General features: G+C 40.8%; 1 long non-coding RNA gene and 1 pseudogene across 1 annotated transcript in view; both read right to left on the reverse strand.

Annotated features, from left to right (window-relative positions):
• Positions 1 to 259: 259 nt before the first annotated feature.
• LOC103018836 (uncharacterized) overlaps positions 260 to 19,170 on the reverse strand; it is a 66,871-nt gene continuing 47,960 nt past the window's right edge. Inside the window, exons 2-3 of the long non-coding RNA XR_452346.2 lie at positions 1,707 to 1,848; positions 260 to 689 (exon numbers count right to left, since the gene is read on the reverse strand). This is a non-coding gene — a long non-coding RNA (uncharacterized LOC103018836). The remainder of the gene's footprint in view (positions 690 to 1,706; positions 1,849 to 19,170) is intronic.
• Positions 14,144 to 15,004, reverse strand: LOC103018570 (40S ribosomal protein SA-like; annotated as a pseudogene).

Consider the following 19,170-nt stretch of genomic DNA (forward strand, 5'->3'; position numbering starts at 1 on the left):
GGCCACGATAGTGAGAGGCCCGCGCACCGCGATGAAGAGAGGCCTCCGCTTGCCGCAACTAGAGAAAGCCCTTGCACAGAAATGAAGACCCAACACAGCAAAAATAAATAAAATTAAGAAGCGTTGTAAGAAAGGTTTAATTAAAAAAAAAAAAAAAAAAAAAACAAAAAAAACAGAATAATGGACCATTCCTGGAGTCATTCACTACATTGGCCACTCTGTCGCCAAATTTCAAGCAAATGCTGAAATTCACAGCTCCGATACAGAGCAGTATCATGCCCAGGTAGTTGCTTACACGTGATAAGATTTGAGAGTATCAAGAAGTCTTCTCTGCCCCAAATTTCTTGCTTTTCTCCCATCTTCCCACAAGGCACAGGTTTTATAGGGTATGAAACTTTAACTTAAGGAAAACATTAACTTCTTAACTTTTTAAGGACCGCCTTTATGGTCCTTTGAAGACACAAAATCTGGGGAGATAACATAATAACAACCATTGTCTTTATTGGTCATTGTCTTAGTCTGTTCCAGATGTTATAACAAAAGTATCACTGGGGGTTGTTGAAGACTGGTGGTTTAAACAACAAACATTTATTCTCACAGATCTGGAGGCTGGAAGTCCAAGAGCAGGGTGCTGGCAGATCTGTGTCTGGTGAGGGTCCTCTTCCTGGTTTGCAGACGGCTGTCTTTTTCTTGTGTCCCCACATGGGGGAGAGAGAGAGAGAGAGAGAGAAATCTGTGTCTCTTCTTATTAGGGCACTAATCCCATTCATGGGGGCCCCACCCTCATGACATAGTCACCTACCAAAGGCCCCACCTCCAAATACCATCACACCAGGGATTAGACTTCAGTTTGTGAATTTTGGGGGGGGACATAAACATTCAGTCCATAGTAACCACTTACTGTGGCTGGGATCTGTTTTGACGTGTCTACCTGCATTACGTGTTTAATTCTTAAAGCTCCCTGTGAATGGGAGGTACTACTTTCCACAATTTAGAGATGAGGAAACTGAGGCTTCACGTGGTTTGCCAAGGTCGCCCCGCTGGTAAGCGGCAGACCCAGGGAGCCCAGGTTAGCAGACCTTACTGCATTGCTAACATTTCTGAGATGGATTCAGAACGTGAAAACAACACCGGACACTGGTGTGACCCCACTGTTCTTACAGCTTTCTCCTTCTTTTCTCACTTCCTCATCAGGACACCCCCCCCCCCCACCTCAGGAGGCAAGACAGGTACTATTTTTAGCAACAGATTGTCCGTTCAGATTCCCCTGGGGTGAGGCTGAGCGGGTTGGAGGAGCAAAGAGGAGGGAGCAGAGGGGTTGAAGAGGGACCCCGGCTGAAGGGAGGGGATGTAAAATGTGGCTGGATGCACAGATTCAGAGAGAGGCCTAGTGGTGCCCAGAGGCAGGATGGGTGGGCAAAATGGGAGAAGGACGTCGAAGGCACAGACTTCCAGTTATATCGTAAATAAGTCCTGAGGATGGAAAGTACAGCATGGTGACCACAGCTAACAATACTGTGCTGTATATTTGAAAGTTACCGAGAGAGTAGATCTTAAAAGTTCTCATCACAAGAAAAAAAATGTGTAACTACCTATGGTGATGGATGTTAACTAGACTTACTGTGGCCATCGTTTCACAATATTTACAACTATGGACTCACCATGGTGCACACCTGAAACTAATTGTAATGTTATATTTCAATTACCACTCAATTTGAAACAAATGGAGCTGGGTCCTCATCTTCTCCCCAGGCGTGCTCTGCTCACAGGAAATGCCGTGGTTCCGTTTGGGTGGTCACCGTCCCCAGGATGGTATCCCACTTTGAGAAGAAAAACCACAAAAGACCCCTGCTCTTTGTAAAATAAAGAAGGCATTGCAGAAACAAGGAAAACACTTTCACTGAGATTTATAATAAACGCAGTCATAAACAGAATCAGAGAATGCAGAGTTCAGGCTCTCACTGGACCGCCCTGAAGAAGCAATCGTTATTGGGATTCAAGTTTTAAATTCTTTTAGGGATATTTGCAATTCTAAGCTATAGAAATCTAGGGCAATAAGGAAGACAAGAACTATTTGAAGTGATGTCAGTGCAACTCTGGCTCCTTGCATGTGATGGGCACACCGTCTGTATCATCCATGTGTTTCTCATGACAGCTCCACGCAGTAATAATGAATGGCTTCATGTTCAGATTAGGACGCTGAGACCAGAGAGGCTGACATACAGTGAGAAGTGTCTGCATCGGAATTCAAAACCAGGATTGTCCTGCTCCAAAGACTGTGTGCTCCATCACAGGAGGCTTCCAGATCTGTCCGAAGTTATCCTCACATCAAAGGCAAAGAATAGACTGGGCCGGGGCTTCCCTGGTGGCGCAGTGGTTAAGAATCTGCCTGCCAATGAAGGGGACACGGGTTCGAGCCCTGGTCCAGGAAGATCCCACATGCCGCAGAGCGACTAAGCCTGTGCGCCACAACCACTGAGCCCATGTGCTACAACTACTGAAGCCCACGAGCCTAGAGCCCGTGCTCTGCAACAAGAGAAGCCACCGCAATGAGAAGCCCGCGCACCACAACGAAGAGTAGCCGCCACTCGCCACAGCTAGAGAAAGCCTGCGCGCAGCAATGAAGACCTGATGCAGCCAAAAATAAATAAATAAAATTTTTAAAAAATTATTAAAAAAGAATAGACTGGGCCGACAGTTCCACTTCTTTGCCTCCGATGCCATCCCATTTCCTGCCTCAAGGCATCTTAAACCACCTTTTTCAGAAACAGAGAAGCATATTCACATACAAGGAACCCTAATTCATTTGAAATACAACAGATTTTAGCTGTGGTTTGATTTTTTTTTAGAACAATAGAGCAGAGGCTTTTGAACTTTTTTGAACTTGCCCCCCAGGATGAAAAGCCCTTTACCTCACACCTCAGTACACACAACACACACACGTAACAGAAGTTTCACAGACTAACACTCACTATGTGTGTGAGAAGCTCGCTGACATTTTAGATTCCAGTCTAGTCTTTCTTCCCTCCCTCCCTCCCTTCCTTCCTTCCTTTTTCTTCAGAGTCTTCCTCAATGATCCTTTTTTTTTTTTTTTTTTAATCGTGGTAAAAACATGAACTCTACCCTCTTAAAATGCGAAGTGCAGGGCTTCCCTGATGGTGCAGTAGTTAAGAATCCACCTGCCAATGCAGGGGACACGGGTTCGAGCCCTGGTCCGGAAAGATCCCACATGCTGCGGAGCATCTAAGCCCATGAGCCACAACTACTGAGCCCACGTGCCAGAATTACTGAAGCCCACGCGCCTAGAGCCCGTGCTCCGCAACAAGAGAAGCCACCACAATAAGAAGCCCGCGCACTGCAACGAAGAGTAGCCCCCGCTCACTGCAACTAGAGAAAGCCTGCACGCAGCAACGAAGACCCAACACAGCCAACAATAAATTAATTAATTTTTAAAATGCTAAGTGCATAATACGGTGTTGTTAATTACAGACCCAATGTTGTTCAGTTCTCCAGAACTTATCTCGTGTAACTGAAACTTGACCCCCACTTCTCACCCCACCCCCCAGCCCATGGCAACCACCACTCCCCTCCTGCTTCCGGGAGTCTGACTATTTTGGATTATTTCTCATGTAAGTGGGATCGTGCAGTGGAAAACAGTGTGTAGACTCCTCAAAAAATGAAAAATGATATTTTATTTTTTAATCCTGGACACGACCCCCTATACTGATGTCAGGATCCACTCGTGTGTTGCTACCACAGTTTGAATTACATTGCAAGGGGACCTGAATTGTTTTTTGCTTTAGAACAAACGGTCAAGTCGTTGAAGCTGGTATCAAAGACTTGTGAGGTAGGCAGGAAGAGCTGGGGGGAGGAGGACAAAAAGAGAGATTTAAAAAATTAATTATTAATGGCAACTCAGTGGAAATATTAATACCCTTATGTATTTTTAATTCTTGAAAAGAGGAAGAGATGCTGCTTATAAATGTCGCTTATTTTTTCCTACAGGCTAATAAAAGATGATGAAATACCAGATTTGCTTCATTAAGCAGACATTTTAAAGTCCAAACCCAAACTAAAACTCAAAGGATAATTCATCTTCTGTGTCCCAAACAATATTCATCAGCTCCTTACCTAACTGGGGCGAGCAAGCCTCTCTGAAGCCAATGCACCAGAGCATGGATGCCATTGTCCACTAGGTGGCGATATAGAACAGGAGTAGCCCTTTCTTAATCTTACACAAAAGATGCAAAAGAATTTAGAAACCCAGGGTTGTCCAGTAATTCACATGAATTCAGCCTGAAAGTTTACTCAGTGCTCCGGGCATGTTTCTCCCTTTTCTTGGAACATCCCTGGATTTCAGCTTCATTCTTGCTGACAGCCTGGCATTTAAAGTTAGTAATATCTTGGCTATTTCCTGTGGCAATACAGATGTATCATAATGTCTGTATTTATTAACAATCTGCAAAATTAGCATGTGCCGTGAATCTTTATTTCTTGCCCCTCCATATAACATTTAAGAAATACTGTGGGTCCTTGTGTCATTTCCCTTTGCTAACAATTTCTATATCTCTTAGTTGTTCTGCATATTGTAAAGTTATTGAAATATCTGGTGGATATTTTAGTTCTTATTTTTCAATTGAAAAGAATGATCTCAAATACACATGGGCAAAAAGAACTAATAGCTGATAAATTAGAAATGTCTCATAAACAAAAATGTATGCTTTTGCAATGTGGAAACAGTCTTTTGAAATAATCCCATGTATTAGAGATTTTAAAATTCTCATCAAGTGATGCCTGTTATAAGACATATTTATAATTACTTGCAAGTCTTACTTATTTTTACAATATTTTTTTGATGTTGGTAAAGAGAAGATATTGATGAATAATTTTCTCTTGCTACTTATATTTGTATATCCTTTGAACTTTTATGAATACACATTACTTTTACAAACAGGAAAATAAGGTTTTTGTTATAAAAGTAGTATGTAACTATGAGGAAAAACATTTTAGTATGGCATAAACTGGAAAGTTATTACTTATAGGTCAGTTGAATGCTCACACAATTTAAGTGCTATGTAGAGTAATCTTAGTCATGAATTGCTGATTTAGGAAGTAATATTTCTAAATTTAGGTCATTTCTACCGTGTTCCTATCTATAATTAAACATCCTCCTTAAAGTGGGAAGAATATCAAGTTGTATTCATTATTCTCATGGTAATGTAATTATTGAGACAACTGGTATTAGCATTTTTCATTGTTAAAAACAGCAAAATCAGTATATCTAACATTTCACTATTCTTCAAGCTGCACGTAACCTACCTCTATGTGGTGGTCATAGGTTTATGGTATAAGAAGCACTTTCACTGACATTAGCTCATTTTGTCCTCCTAATAGCTGTGTGGCATAGGCAGGGCACATGAAAATTCTAAGCCATAAAATCATGCACGTAAGGTCCTAATTGAATGGGCTACGGAACCAGGGGAGGACCGACCATGTGATTCTGAGGTCAGGCCCTTTGCCTTTCGTTTCTGTAAGCTTTTTGCAGACTGCCCCAAAGCTCCCTGGGTGCAGATGAGGAGGAGGGAGTCTTCCCAGCAAGTGTTTTTAAGTACTGGCCGCTCTTTCTTGCTTTTTCTTCATCTGCATGTAAGCGGGAGTGAGGGGTGAGGGGAGGGACAGGAATGACTGAGAACGGGCTACGTGTGCCTGTTGTGCTCACACCCTAGGTGGTAAGGGCTGTGCAGTAGGCTACACGGGTCCTAATGATGCTGAGCCCAGATGCCATGTTGATTTGTGACTTTGTCCCTCACCTTTCAAACTGCATCTCTCTGAGGCATAGTCGAACGTTACTCAACAAGTAAGTGTATAAACTGACCCCCTCCTGCGCTCTGGGGACTCCTGTCAGGGGCCGCATCCCCGGACACGGGGTGGATCACAGCAGACCCCCCCACAGCAGGCCCACACAGAGTCTGAAGTCTAGCGGGAGAGGCAGACAGCTATCATCACTAATTCTACTGTAAGACGAAAGTACAGGCTTTATGAGAGACAGTAACAGTGAGACATAGTTTAGATGGCGGGAGGGGTGTGTCAGGAAGTTTCTCTCAAAAAGCCTTATTTAAGCTCAGACCTAAACAATGAGTAGGGATTTACCAGGAAGGATGGTTGGAAACATTCCAAAAGGGATGCCCCATACACAGGCCCTGGGGTAGGAAGATGCTTCTCTTGTTGGAGGAACAGAGATTCATGTGGCCCCAGTAGAGGCAGAAGAGATAGGCGGCAGGCAGGGGCCCCATCCTGGGGGCCTTGTGGTCCATATTAAGAATGTTGTATTTTGTCCTAACCACAGAGACAAGCCATTGTTGAGTTTTAAGTAGAGAAGAGATATGATCAGATTTATGTTTTTAAAAGATGCATTGGCAGCTGGAATTAGACTAGAATGGAGTGAGTCTCCGTGGGAGACAGGCTGGGAGGCGCCTGGTGATCCAGGACAGATGATGGCCGTGGTAGGGCAGTGGTGGGGAGGTGACGGAAAGAGAAACCCTGGCAGCGGCTGAACAGAGTGTGAAGGGGTGTGCAAGGAGTTCAGATTCGAACTTACAGGGATGGGACTCTGAGAGATGGTCCAGTGGGTGTTAAAGAAGCATCTGGACATGAGAGTCCATTGTTGAAAGGATGCTTAGGCCGGAACTATCACTTTGGGAGATGTCATCCTAGAGATGGTGCTAAAATCCAGGAAAACTGTTGAGAACACCTTGGGAGGAAGAGGGCACGGAAAAGACAGGAAGGCCCAGAACCCAGCCCAAAGAAACCTCTACATTATAAAGTAGGCACAGGAGAAGGAGTAAGTAATGGAGCTCGAGAAGGGCCACCAGAGAGAGGGGAGAAAATCCAGGAGAGCGTGGTGTCTCCCAAGGCAGAGAAGAAGATGCTTCCTGCGGATGCAGATACTGCGAAGATGAGGATGGTACCCTGTGTCTTGGGAAAGAACATCACACAAGTTCAAGGGGGAGAGCACTGCATATTAGAAATGCAGTTTCAACTAGAAGCAGCATTGTTCTTCTCTCCTTTCAAGAAGGACCTTTTACCTACATGGCTACAAAACTGGCCTGACTGGAATGTTTTATTTCAGAGCACTCAGATTTCATGGCTTTCCATAGCCGCCAGATTGATACTAGCTGTGAGTACCACTTTATTCCCTAACATTTAACTATGAAAAATTTCAACTATACAGAAAAGTTGAAGGAATTTTACAATGAACACTCGTGTATCTATCTCCTAGATTCTACTATTAACATTTTGCTTTACCTGCTTTATCACATGTGTATCCATCTAACAGTCCCTCTATCTACCCACCAATCCATCTTATTTTTCAGATACATTTCAAAGTAAGTTTCAGACATTGAATCAGTAATTTAAAAACTCCCAACAAACAAAAGCCCGGAACCAGATGGCTTCACAGTGAATTCTACCAAACACTTAGAGAAAAGTTAACACCTATCCTTCTGAAACTATTCAAAAAATTGCAGAGGAAGGAACAATTCTGAACTCACTCTGTGAGGCCAGCATCACATTGACACCAAAACCAGACAAAGATATCACAAAAACAGAAAATTACAGGCCAATATCACTGATGAACATAGACGCAAAAATCCTCAACAAAATATTATCAAACCCAATCAATCCAACAATACATTAAAAGGAGTATGCACGATGATCAAGTGGGATTTATCCCCGGGATGCAAGAATTTTTCAATATCTGCAAATCAATCAATGTGATACACCACATTAACAAATTGGAGAATAAAAACCATATGATCATCTCAATAGATGCAGAAAAAGCTTCTGACAAAATTCAACACCCATTTATGATAAAAACTCTCCAGAAAGTGGGCATAGAGGGAACATACCTCAACATAATAAAGGCAATATATGATAAGCCCACAGCTAACATCATACTCAATGGTGAACAGCTGCAAGTATTTCCTCTGAGATCAGGAACAAGGCAAGTATGGCCACTCTTGCCACTTTTATTCAACATAGTTTTGGAAGTCCTAGCCACAGCAATTGTAAGAAAAAGAAATAAATCCAAATTTGAAAGGAAGAAGTAAAACTGTCACTGTTTGCAGATGACGTGATACTATACATAGAAAATCCTAAAGATGCTACCAGAAAATTACTAGAGCTCATCAATGAATTTGGTAAAGTTGTAGGATACAAAATTAATGCACAAAAATCTCTTGCATTCCTATACACTAACAATGAAAGATCAGAAAGAGAAATTAAGGAAACAATCCCGTTTACCATCACATCAAAAAGAATAAAATACTCAGGAATTCCCTGGCAGTCCAGTGGTTAGGACTTGGTGCTCTCACTGCCAGGGGCCTGGCTTCCATCCCTGGTCAGGGAACTAAGATCCCACAAGCCACTTGGTGCAGCCAAAAAGAAATAAAATAAAATAAAATAAAATACTTAGGAATAAACCTACCTAAGGAGGTAAAAGACCTGTATTCAGAAAACTATAAGGCACTGATGAAAGAATCAAAGATGACACAAACAGATGGAAGGATATACCATGTTCTTGGATTGGAAGAATTAATATTGTTAAAATGACCATACTACCCAAGGCAATCTACAGATTCAATGCAATCCCTATCAAAATACCAATGGCATTTTGCACGGAACTAGAACAAATCATTCTAAAATTTCTATGGAAAACAAAAGATCTCGAACAGCCACAACAATCTTGAGAAAGAAGAACAGAGGTGGAGGAATCACACTTCCTGATTTCAGACTATACTACAAAGCTACAGTAATCAAAACAGTATGGTGAGACTTCCCTGGTGGCACAGTGGTTAGGAATCCACCTGCCAATGCAGGGGACACAGGTTCGAGCCCTGGGCTGGGAAGATCCCACATGCTGTGGAGCAACTAAGCCCGTGTGCCAGAACTACTAAGACCGCGTGCCACAACTACTGAAGCCCACATGCCTAGAGCCCGTGCTCCACAACAAGAGAAGCCACTGCAATGAGAAGCCCGCGCACCGCAGCGAAGAGTAGCCCCTGCGTGCAGCAACGAAGACCCAACGCAGCCAAAAATAAATAAATAAATAAATTTATATTTAAAAAAGCAAAACAGAACAGTATGGTATTGGCATAAAAACAGACACACAGATCAGTGGGACAGAATAGAGAGCCTAGAAATAAACCCGTGCACTTATGGTCCATTAATCTACGACAAAGGAGGCAAGAATATACAATAGATAAAAGACAGTCTCTTCAGTAAGTGGTGCTAGGAAAACTGGAAAGCTATATGTGAAAGAATGAAATTAGAATATTCTGTAACACTGTATACAAAAATAAACTCAAAATGTATTAAAAACCTAAATGTAAGACCAGAAACCATAAAACTCCTAGAGGAAAACATAGGCAGAACACTCTTTGACATAAATCCCAGCAATACTTTTTTGGATCTGTCTCCTAAAGCAAAGAAAATAAAAGCAAAAATAAACAAACAGAACCTAATTAAACTTAAAAGCTTTTGCACAGCAAAGGAAATCATTGACAAAATGAAAAGACAACCTATAGAATGGGAGAAAATATTTGCAAATGATATGACTGATAAGGGGTTAATATCCAAAATATGTAAACAGCTCATACAACTCAACATCAAAAAAGCAAACAACCCAATTAAGAAATGGGCAGATGACCTGAATAGACATTTTCCCAAAGAGATACATGAAAAGACACTCAACATCACTAATCATCAGGGACATGCAAATCAAAACCACAATGATATATCACCTCATACCTGTCAGAATGGCTATCACCAAAAAGAATACAAATAACAAATGTTGGAGAGCATGTGGAGAAAAGGGAACCCTCGTACACTGGTGGCGGGGATGTAAATTGGTGCAGCCACTATGGAAAACAGTATGGAGGTTCCTCAAAAAAGTAAAAATAGAACTACCCTATGACCCAGCAATTCCACTCCTGGGTATATATCCAAAAGAAACCAAAACACTAATTTGAAAAGATACATACACCACAATGTCCATAGTAGCACTATTTACAATTGCGAAGGTATGGAAGCAACCTAAGTGTCCATCAACAGATGAATGGATAAAGAAGATGTGGTATACACATATATATGTATGTATATACAATGGAATACTACTCAGTCATAAAAAACAATGAAATTTTGCCATTTGCAGCAACATAGATAGACTTGGAGGGTATTATATTAAGTGAAATAAGACAGAAAAAGACAAATACTGTATAATATCACTTATATGTGGAATCTAAAGAAAATACAAAAAACTAGTGAATATAAGAAAAAAGAAGCATGCCCACAGATATAGAAAACAAATTAATTAGTGGTTACCAGTGAGGAACGGGAAGCAGGGAGGGGCAGTACAGGGGTAGGGGATTAAGAGGTACAAACTATTATGTATAAAATAAGCTACAAGCATATATTGTACAACACAGGGAATATAGCCAATATTCTATAAAAACTATAAATGGAGTATAATCTTTAAAACTGTGAATCACTCTATTGTACATCTGTAACATATAATATTGTACATCAACTATAGTTCAATTTTTTTAATTAAAAAAAAAAACCAAAGTAAGCTTTGGACATAAGAGCATTTCACAGCTAAACACTCTAGCATCTATATCATTGACCAGAGTTCAGTATCTGTTTATGGTTCTCCTTCTTTTGAGGTAAGATTTTGAAAGAATGAAAAGCCCAAATCTTAAATGGACCAGTTGTTGCCTTTTGACAAATGCATACCCTGTGTGGCCGTCCTATTAAGTTATAGAACATTACATCTCCCCAGAAAGTCCGTTGCTGCTGCTTTATCTCTCAGAAAGCGCAGGTGATGTAGGTAAGGAACCCAGTCCTGGGCTCTGGTAGGAACACAGCAAGTGTAAATTCCCTTCTCCCTCTGCCAGGGGACTCTGCCACCGCTCATATACATTCACCCACATTCTCACCAAGATAGAAATAGACATTGAACTCTTCCTAAAAGTGCTTTTGTAAACATTTCACAATACACCCTTTGTAGAGAAGGACAATGGTGTCCAGTGAACCAAGCCCACCCCAAGGAATCATAATTCTTCACCCAAAATCCTGCTCTGCTGGCGCTGAGCAAGCTGAAGCCTCAGCCCTCTGATTTGTCAAACAGGAACAGTGACCATCTCTGTCTACAAGTATAAAATCACCTTGCTGTTTTTAATATATGAATTAATAGAGCCCTGGAGGGAAAGGTGAAAAGACTCCACCACAAGGCTGTGACCATTTTGACTAAGCTACCGTATTGTCCCAGGTTGCCCACCGAGCCCCATCCTCGCCTCACTGCTCAGGTGAGGCCCCTGGGCACAGGTATGAGTCAGGGACGTTCCATGTGGAGGGCTCAGGTTCAGCACCAGGTCAGGACTGGAGCTGCTTAGTAGGTCTTCAAAATCTAGTGTTAACAACCCCTGGAAGAGGCTGTGGGCTTAGTTTATTTGTTTATCTTCTTGCTTTTGTCTTCTTCGTCACTCTGGGCCTTAGGAAGAGCCCACACGAGCTGATTTGTTGGAATGAAGAGAGGGTTTCTCAATCCTCACCCTATGCTGGATTTAAGGAACCCAGAGACATAAGTTGAAGTGCCAGCGACTTCTAAGATTTAATGAAAATTTGTTTGAGCCTTCTTCCCAAATCAGTGAGAGGCCTACTGATTGCCCCAGATTTACTTATTAAGTCTTGAGATTTTATAGACTGGTATTCACTTTCAGTTACAAAATCCTGCTCTGGCTGAGCTCACATCTCTCTTGGGGGCCACTTCCACTGTCGGCATCTTTTTTCTGCTTTGGACCAATTTTTTCTGCTTTGGACCAACCCAGACCTGGAATTCAGCCTCTTTTCTTTGCCTTCCTCCAAGACAACTTTCCCAAGCAAAGCCTTGTAGAATCCCACCTCTCTCTTCAATCTCTTTCCCTTCTACTCTCTTGACTCCCAGATTCCTCTGGATGTATAGATTCAGATTTGTTTAGCTATGACTTTACTTCCTTTCCACCCACAAGTGGATAATCAAGGTATTTTTCTAAACAAAGATAGTTGTCAAGAGGAATTCTGCTGCAAATTCTTTGAAATATATATATATATATATATACGTATATATATTTGTACACATCTACACATACATACATGTATATACACACATACACGATACATATATGCTTATATATATGTCCTACATGTATACATAATATACAACACATAGAACTATAGAAATAATTACATGAATGGGTGTATAATTACATAACACATACTATCTGTACATACACACATGTATATACCCTGTGACATACGTCTACACAGATCTAAACCACCATCACTAAGGAATTGGTGAACTCCAGCTCCTGCCTCATCTTGTTGGAGTCTTGTTCTCATCTTTTTATTTCTGCATTGCACAGATCCTGCTCTGTAATTGAAATGGATCCCATCCAGCTTGCACTGTTTAGTTTACAAAACAGGGGACTGGAAATATCTGCTCAGTCACTCATTTATTCAGTCTCACATTCACTCAATAGACAATAACCCAGCACCTACGACAGCCCCGGGTTGGATCCTATAGAGGAGAAGATATGGAAATGAGGGAGAGACCCACGTCTTTAGAAACTTGAAATCCAGCTGCATGTGCAACACTTAACACACCCGAAACAAAACGTCCTCACGCACAATTCTCATCAGAGGAACAGCAAATTCGAGCAGAAAGTAGGGACTTGCAGTGTACAGCAGCGCTGCTGTTTCAGCAGAATGAACAGGAGGAAAAAAACCACTGTGATCAAAAGAAACTGCTGGCTGCTGGATTTTTGTTTAATTACAATTTGTGCTCTTCTAACAGCGTTCGTTCTGCTTAGATGGCAGAGTGGCTTTCATGAAAGTATGAGCTCAGCCTTGCCTTATGCCTGTTGAAAAAAAGAGGTCAGGTAAAATGACTGTAGTGACAGCACCAAGCTAGTTGAAGACAAAAACAAAAAACAACAAAAAAAAACCCGCACGCTGGAAATTTTTTGCCGACTGAAAACCCCTTGAAGTCGTCTCAGAAACACATATAGAGACGATTTCCTCTTTTCTCCTTAGCAGTGTCCTCAAGGAAAACAGCTTTCCAGATCTGAGGGGGTGGACCAGTGATGCAGTCTAGCAGCCTGGGTTCGTTCCGAATTCAGCTCCATGGCTACATTCGGGATGACGGACTTAATCCTTATGTAGCTCTTCCAAATCTCTTCATATAGTTCTGCAATTTTTAACTGAACTCTACACTGAATATTCTAGTCATTTAAAACGTTTTCACACCACTTTGGCACAGAAATTAGTAATGACCGGATACATTTGCAAAAATCCATGCTTTGTATATTGTAAAACGTCTACATAAAGGCTGAGTAACTCTCATCCCGCATGCAGATAAACGTGATCTATATATGGTTTTGATAATTGTTTTAATTCAAAAATCAAATGTATTTTTAATGTACCCACAGAGGAATTTACATATGAGTTCATGAAGAACAGCAAGTGATATTCGTGTATGCAGAGGAAAGATATGATGGCCTGTTTCTTGATGGTAATGAAATTTGATAAATGACTTCTTTCCACAGAATCTCCAAAATAGAGTGATGCAGGTACACACATTTTATCAAATTAGTTAGAGCTTTTCTAGGAATTGGCTCTGTTTTTACTTACATACTTCTGTGACAAAATTAAAGATAAGTTATTTGTTAGAGGCACTATCAATGGTCTTAATGGGAAAACATTTAGCAAGATGAACCTAGCATGCTGGATGTGACACTAGGAGAACTTGTGCTCTGGTTTCAAAAACTGGCAGTTCTTAGTGCTATACGTTCCCAAACCATAGAGAACTGGCTTTTCCTGGGAAATCCTAACTTCTCACACGATGCTCCTTTTTATTCTTTTTACTTATTTACATTGCTTAATGAAATGAGGCAATCACATGATGTACTCTAACTTGAAAATCCTGTATGCTGATACTTCAAATTCTATAAATTATATCCAGATCTAGTATTCTTTTTTTTTTTTTTTTTTAGAAACTGTTTACTTTCCGTCAGCTTATTTCCATTTTAAGAGTTTGTGGAAGAACAGCTTAAGACCACTCAGTGGTTGTTCCTACCCACTCAGTGGCCTGAGCATTGGGGGCTCCAGACCAGTCTTCAGTGGGGAACTGCTGAATAGGCACAGAGGGCACCTGCACACCTTCGGACCAGTCCGCCACCTCAGGCTGAGGAGCAGTGAACTCAGGAGGTGGGGCGGTCCATTCACCCTAAAATTCCTCCTTGGTCACAGCCTTCTCAGCTGCCGCCTGCTTTTCCTTTTCAGTCTCTTCAGGATCTCTGTAGAAGTAGACATCAGGCATGACCTCCCATGGGTGTTCACGGGGGATGGTGCCACGCATGCGCAGAACTTCCTGGGCGAGCATCCACCACATCAGACCCCCTGAGTGAGCTCCCTTGTTGTTGCATGGGATGGCAATGTCCACATAATGCAGAGGAGAGTCTGTGTTACACAGAGCAGTGGTAGGCAGGTTAACGTAAGAGGCCTCTGTGAGGGGCTGGTGGTCAGCCCTGGGATCAGTAACCACCAGAAGTCTTGGCTCCCTGAAGGCTGCCTGGCTCTGGTTAGTGAAGGTTCCAGGAGTGAAGCGGCCAGCAATAGGAGTGGCTCCAGTGGCAGCAGCAAACTTCAGCCCAGCTCGCTGGCCAGTATTCCTGGAGGATACGACACTGACATCAGCTGGGTTCTCAATGGCAACAATGGCACGAGCTGACAACAGAAGCTTCTCCCAGGTTCTCTTCAGATTTATGATGTAGATGCCATCACTTCTCCTTTTGTAGATGTACTGTTACATTTGGAAGTCAAGGTTGGTGCCACCTAAGTGGGTTCCTGCTGCAAGGAATTTGAGGACATCCTCCTCCGTCATTTGCAGGACATCAAGGGCTCTGGACATTGTGAAAGTTTCCCTTTAAGTTATGATGGGAATCCAGAACAACGCCATATGGACCCCTGTCTGACTGACGCGGAAAGAAAGCTAGTATTCTTTAAAAAAAATTTTTTTTAATATAATTTTAAAGGTTACATTCCATTTACAGTAATTACAAAATATGGGCTATATTCCCTGTGTTGTACAATACATCCCTGAGCCTATCTTTTTTTTTTTAACATCTTTATTGGAGTATAATTGCTTTACAATATTGTGTTAGTTTCTGCTGTATAACAAAGTGAATCAGCTATACATATACATATATCCCCATATCTCCTCCCTCTTGCGTCTCCCTCCCACCCTCCCTATCCCACCCCTCTAGGTGGTCACAAAGCACCGAGCTGATCTCCCTGTGCTATGAGGCGGCTTCCCACTAGCTAGCTATTTTACATTTGGTAGTGTATATATGTCCATGCCCCTCTCTCACTTGGTCCCAGCTTATCCTTCCCTCTCCCCGTGTCCTCAAGTCCATTCTCTATGTCTGTGTCTTTATTCCTGTCCTGCCCCTAGGTTCTTCAGAACCTTTTTTTTTTTTTTTTAGATTCCATATATATGTGTGAGCATACGGTATTTGTTTTTCTCTTTCTGACTTACTTCACTCTGTATGACAGACTCTAGGTCCATCCACCTCACTACAAATAACTCAATTTCGTTTCTTTTTATGGCTGAGTAATATTCCATTGTATATATGTGCCACATCTTCTTTATCCATTCATCTGTTGATGGGACACTTAGGTTACTTCCATGTCCTGGCTATTGTAAATAGTGCTGCAATGAACATGGCGGTACAGGACTCTTTTTTTTTTTTTTTTTGAATTTTATTTATTTTTTTATACAGCAGGTTCTTATTAGTCATCAGTTTTATACACATCAGTGTATACATGTCAATCCCAATCGCCCAATTCATCACACCACCATCCCCACCCCCCCTTGGCTTTCCCCCCTTGGTGTCCATACGTTTGTTCTCTACATCTGTGTCTCAACTTCTGCCCTGCAAACTGGTTCATCTGAACCATTTTTCTAGGTTCCACATACATGCGTTAATATACGATATTTGTTATTCTCTTTCTGACTTACTTCACTCTCTATGACAGTCTCTAGATCCATCCATGTCTCAACAAATGACCCAATTTCGTTCCTTTTTATGGCTGAGTAATATTCCATTGTATATATGTACCACATCTTCTTTATCCATTCGTCTGTTGATGGGCATTTAGGTTGCTTCCATGACCTGGCTATTGTAAATAGTGCTGCAATGAACATTGGGGTGCATGCATCTTTTTGAATTATGGTTTTCTCTGGGTATATGCCCAGTAGTGGGATTGCTGGGTCATATGGTAATTCTACTTTTAGTTTTTTAAGGAACCTCCATACTGTTCTCCATAGTGGCTGTATCAATTTACATTCCCACCAACAGTACAAGAGGGTTCCCTTTTCTCCACACCCTCTCCAACATTTGTTGTTTGTAGATTTTCTGGTGATACCCATTCTAAGTGGTGTGAGGTGATATCTCATTGTAGTTTTGATTTGCATTTCTCTAATAATTAGTGATGTGGAGCAGCTTTTCATGTGCTTCTTGGCCATCTGTATGTCTTCTTTGGAGAAATGTCATTTTAGGTCTTCTGCCCATTTTTGGATTGGGTTGTTTGTTTCTTTAATATTGAGCTGCATGAGCTGTTTATATATTTTGGAGATTAATCCTTTGTCCGTTGATTCATTTGCAAATATTTTCTCCCATTCTGAAGGTTGTCTTTTCATCTTGTTTATGGTTTCCTTTGCTGTGCAAAAGCTTTGAAGTTTCATTAGGTCCCATTTGTTTATTTTTGTTTTTATTTCCCTTACTCTAGGAGGTAGGTCAAAAAAGATCTTGCTGTGATTTATGTCAAAGAGTGTTCTTCCAATGTTTTCCTCTAAGAGTTTTATAGTGTCCGGTCTTACATTTAGGTCTCTAATCCATTTTGAGTTTATTTTTGTGTATGGTGTTAGGGAGTGTTCTAATTTCATTCTTTTACCTGTAGCTGTCCAGTTTTCCCAGCACCACTTATTGAAGAGGCTGTCTTTTCTCCATTGTATATCTTTGCCTCCTTTGTCATAGATTAGTTGACCATAGGTGCATGGGTTTATCTCTGGGCTTTCTATCTTGTTCCATTGATCTATGTTTCTGTTTTTGTGCCAGTACCATATTGTCTTGATTACTGTAGCTTTGTAGTATTGTCTGAAGTCAGGGAGTCTGATTCCTCCAGCTCTGTTTTTTTCCCTCAAGACTGCTTTGGCTATTCGGGGTCTTTTGTGTCTCCATACAAATTTTAAGATTTTTTGTTCTAGTTCCGTAAAGAATGCCATTGGTAATTTGATAGAGATTGCATTGAATCTATAGATTGCTTTCGGTAGTATAGTCATTTTCACAATATTGATTCTTCCAATCCAAGAACATGGTATACCTCTCCATCTGTTGGTATCATCTTTAATTTCTTTCATCAGTGTCTTATAGTTTTCTGCATACAGGTCTTTTGTCTCCTAGGCAGGTTTATTCCTAGGTATTTTATTCTTTTTGTTGCAGTGGTAAATGGGAGTGTTTCCTTAATTCCTCTTTCAGATTTTTCATCATTAGCGTATAGGAATGCAAGAGATTTCTGTGCATTAATTTTGTATCCTGCAACTTTACCAAATTCATTGATTAGCTCTAGTAATTTTCTGGTGGCATTTTTAGGATTCTCTATGTACAGTATCATGTCATCTGCAAACACTGACAGTTTTACTTCTTCTTTTCCAATTTGTATTCCTTTTATTTCTTTTTCTTCTCTGATTGCCGTGGCTAGGACTTCCAAAACTATTTTGAATAATGGTGGTGAGAGTGGACATCCTTGTCTTTTTCCTGATCTTAGAGGAAATGCTTTCAGTTTCTCACCATTGAGAATGATGTTTGCTGTGGGTTTGTCGTATATGGCCTTTATTATGTTGAGGTAGGTTCCCTCTATGCCCACTTTCTGGAGAGTTTTTATCATAAATGGGTGTTGAATTTTGTCAAAAGCTTTTTTTGCATCTATTGAGATGATCATATGGTTTTTATTCTTCAATTTGTTAATATGGTGTATCACATTGATTGATTTGAGTATATTGAAGAATCCTTGCATCCCTGGGATAAATCCCACTTGATCATGGTATATTATCCTTTTAATGTGTTTTTGGATTCTGTTTGCTAGTATTTTGTTGAGGATTTTTGCATCTATGTTCATCAGTGATATTGGTCTGTAATTTTCTTTTTCTGTAGTATCTTTGTCTGGTTTTGGTATCAGGGTGATGGTGGCCTCATAGAATGAGTTTGGGAGAGTTCCTTCCTCTGCAATTTTTTGGAAGAGTTTGAGAAGGATGGGTGTTAGCTCTTCTCTAAATGTTTGATAGAATTCACCTGTGAAGCCATCTGGTCCTGGACTTTTGTTTGTTGGAAGATTTTTAATCACAGCTTCAATTTCATTACTTGTGATTGGTCTGTTCATATTTTCTGTTTCTTCCTGGTTCAGTCTTGGAAGGTTATACCTTTCTAAGAATTTGTCCATTTCTTCCAGGTTGTCCATTTTATTGGCATAGAGTTGCTTGTAGTAGTCTCTTAGGATGCTTTGTATTTCTGTGGTGTCTGTTGTAACTTCTCCTTTTTCATTTCTGATTTTATTGATTTGAGTCCTCTCCCTCTTTTTCTTGATGAGTCTGGCTAATGGTTTATCAATTTTGTTTATCTTCTCAAAGAACCAGCTTTTAGTTTCATTCGTCTTTGCTATTGTTTTCTTTGTTTCTATTTCATTTATTTCTGCTCTGATCTTTATGATTTCTTTCCTTCTGCTAACTTTGGGTTTTGTTTGCTCTTCTCTCTCTGGTTCCTTTAGGTGTAAGGTTAGATTGTTTATTTGAGATTTTTCTTGTTTCTTGAGGTAGGCTTATATAGCTATAAACTTCCCTCTTAGAACTGCTTTTGCTGCATCCCATAGGTTTTGGATCGTCGTGTTTTCATTGTCATTTGTCTCTAGGTATTTTTTGATTTCCTCTTTGATTTCTTCAGTGATCTCTTGGTTATTTAGTAATGTATTGTTTAGCCTCCATGTGTTTGTGTTTTTTACGGTTTTTCCCCTGTAACTCAT

The sequence above is a fragment of the Balaenoptera acutorostrata genome, chromosome 13, assembly GCF_949987535.1.
Source record: "Balaenoptera acutorostrata chromosome 13, mBalAcu1.1, whole genome shotgun sequence".
Classification (NCBI taxonomy): Eukaryota; Metazoa; Chordata; class Mammalia; order Artiodactyla; family Balaenopteridae; genus Balaenoptera; species Balaenoptera acutorostrata.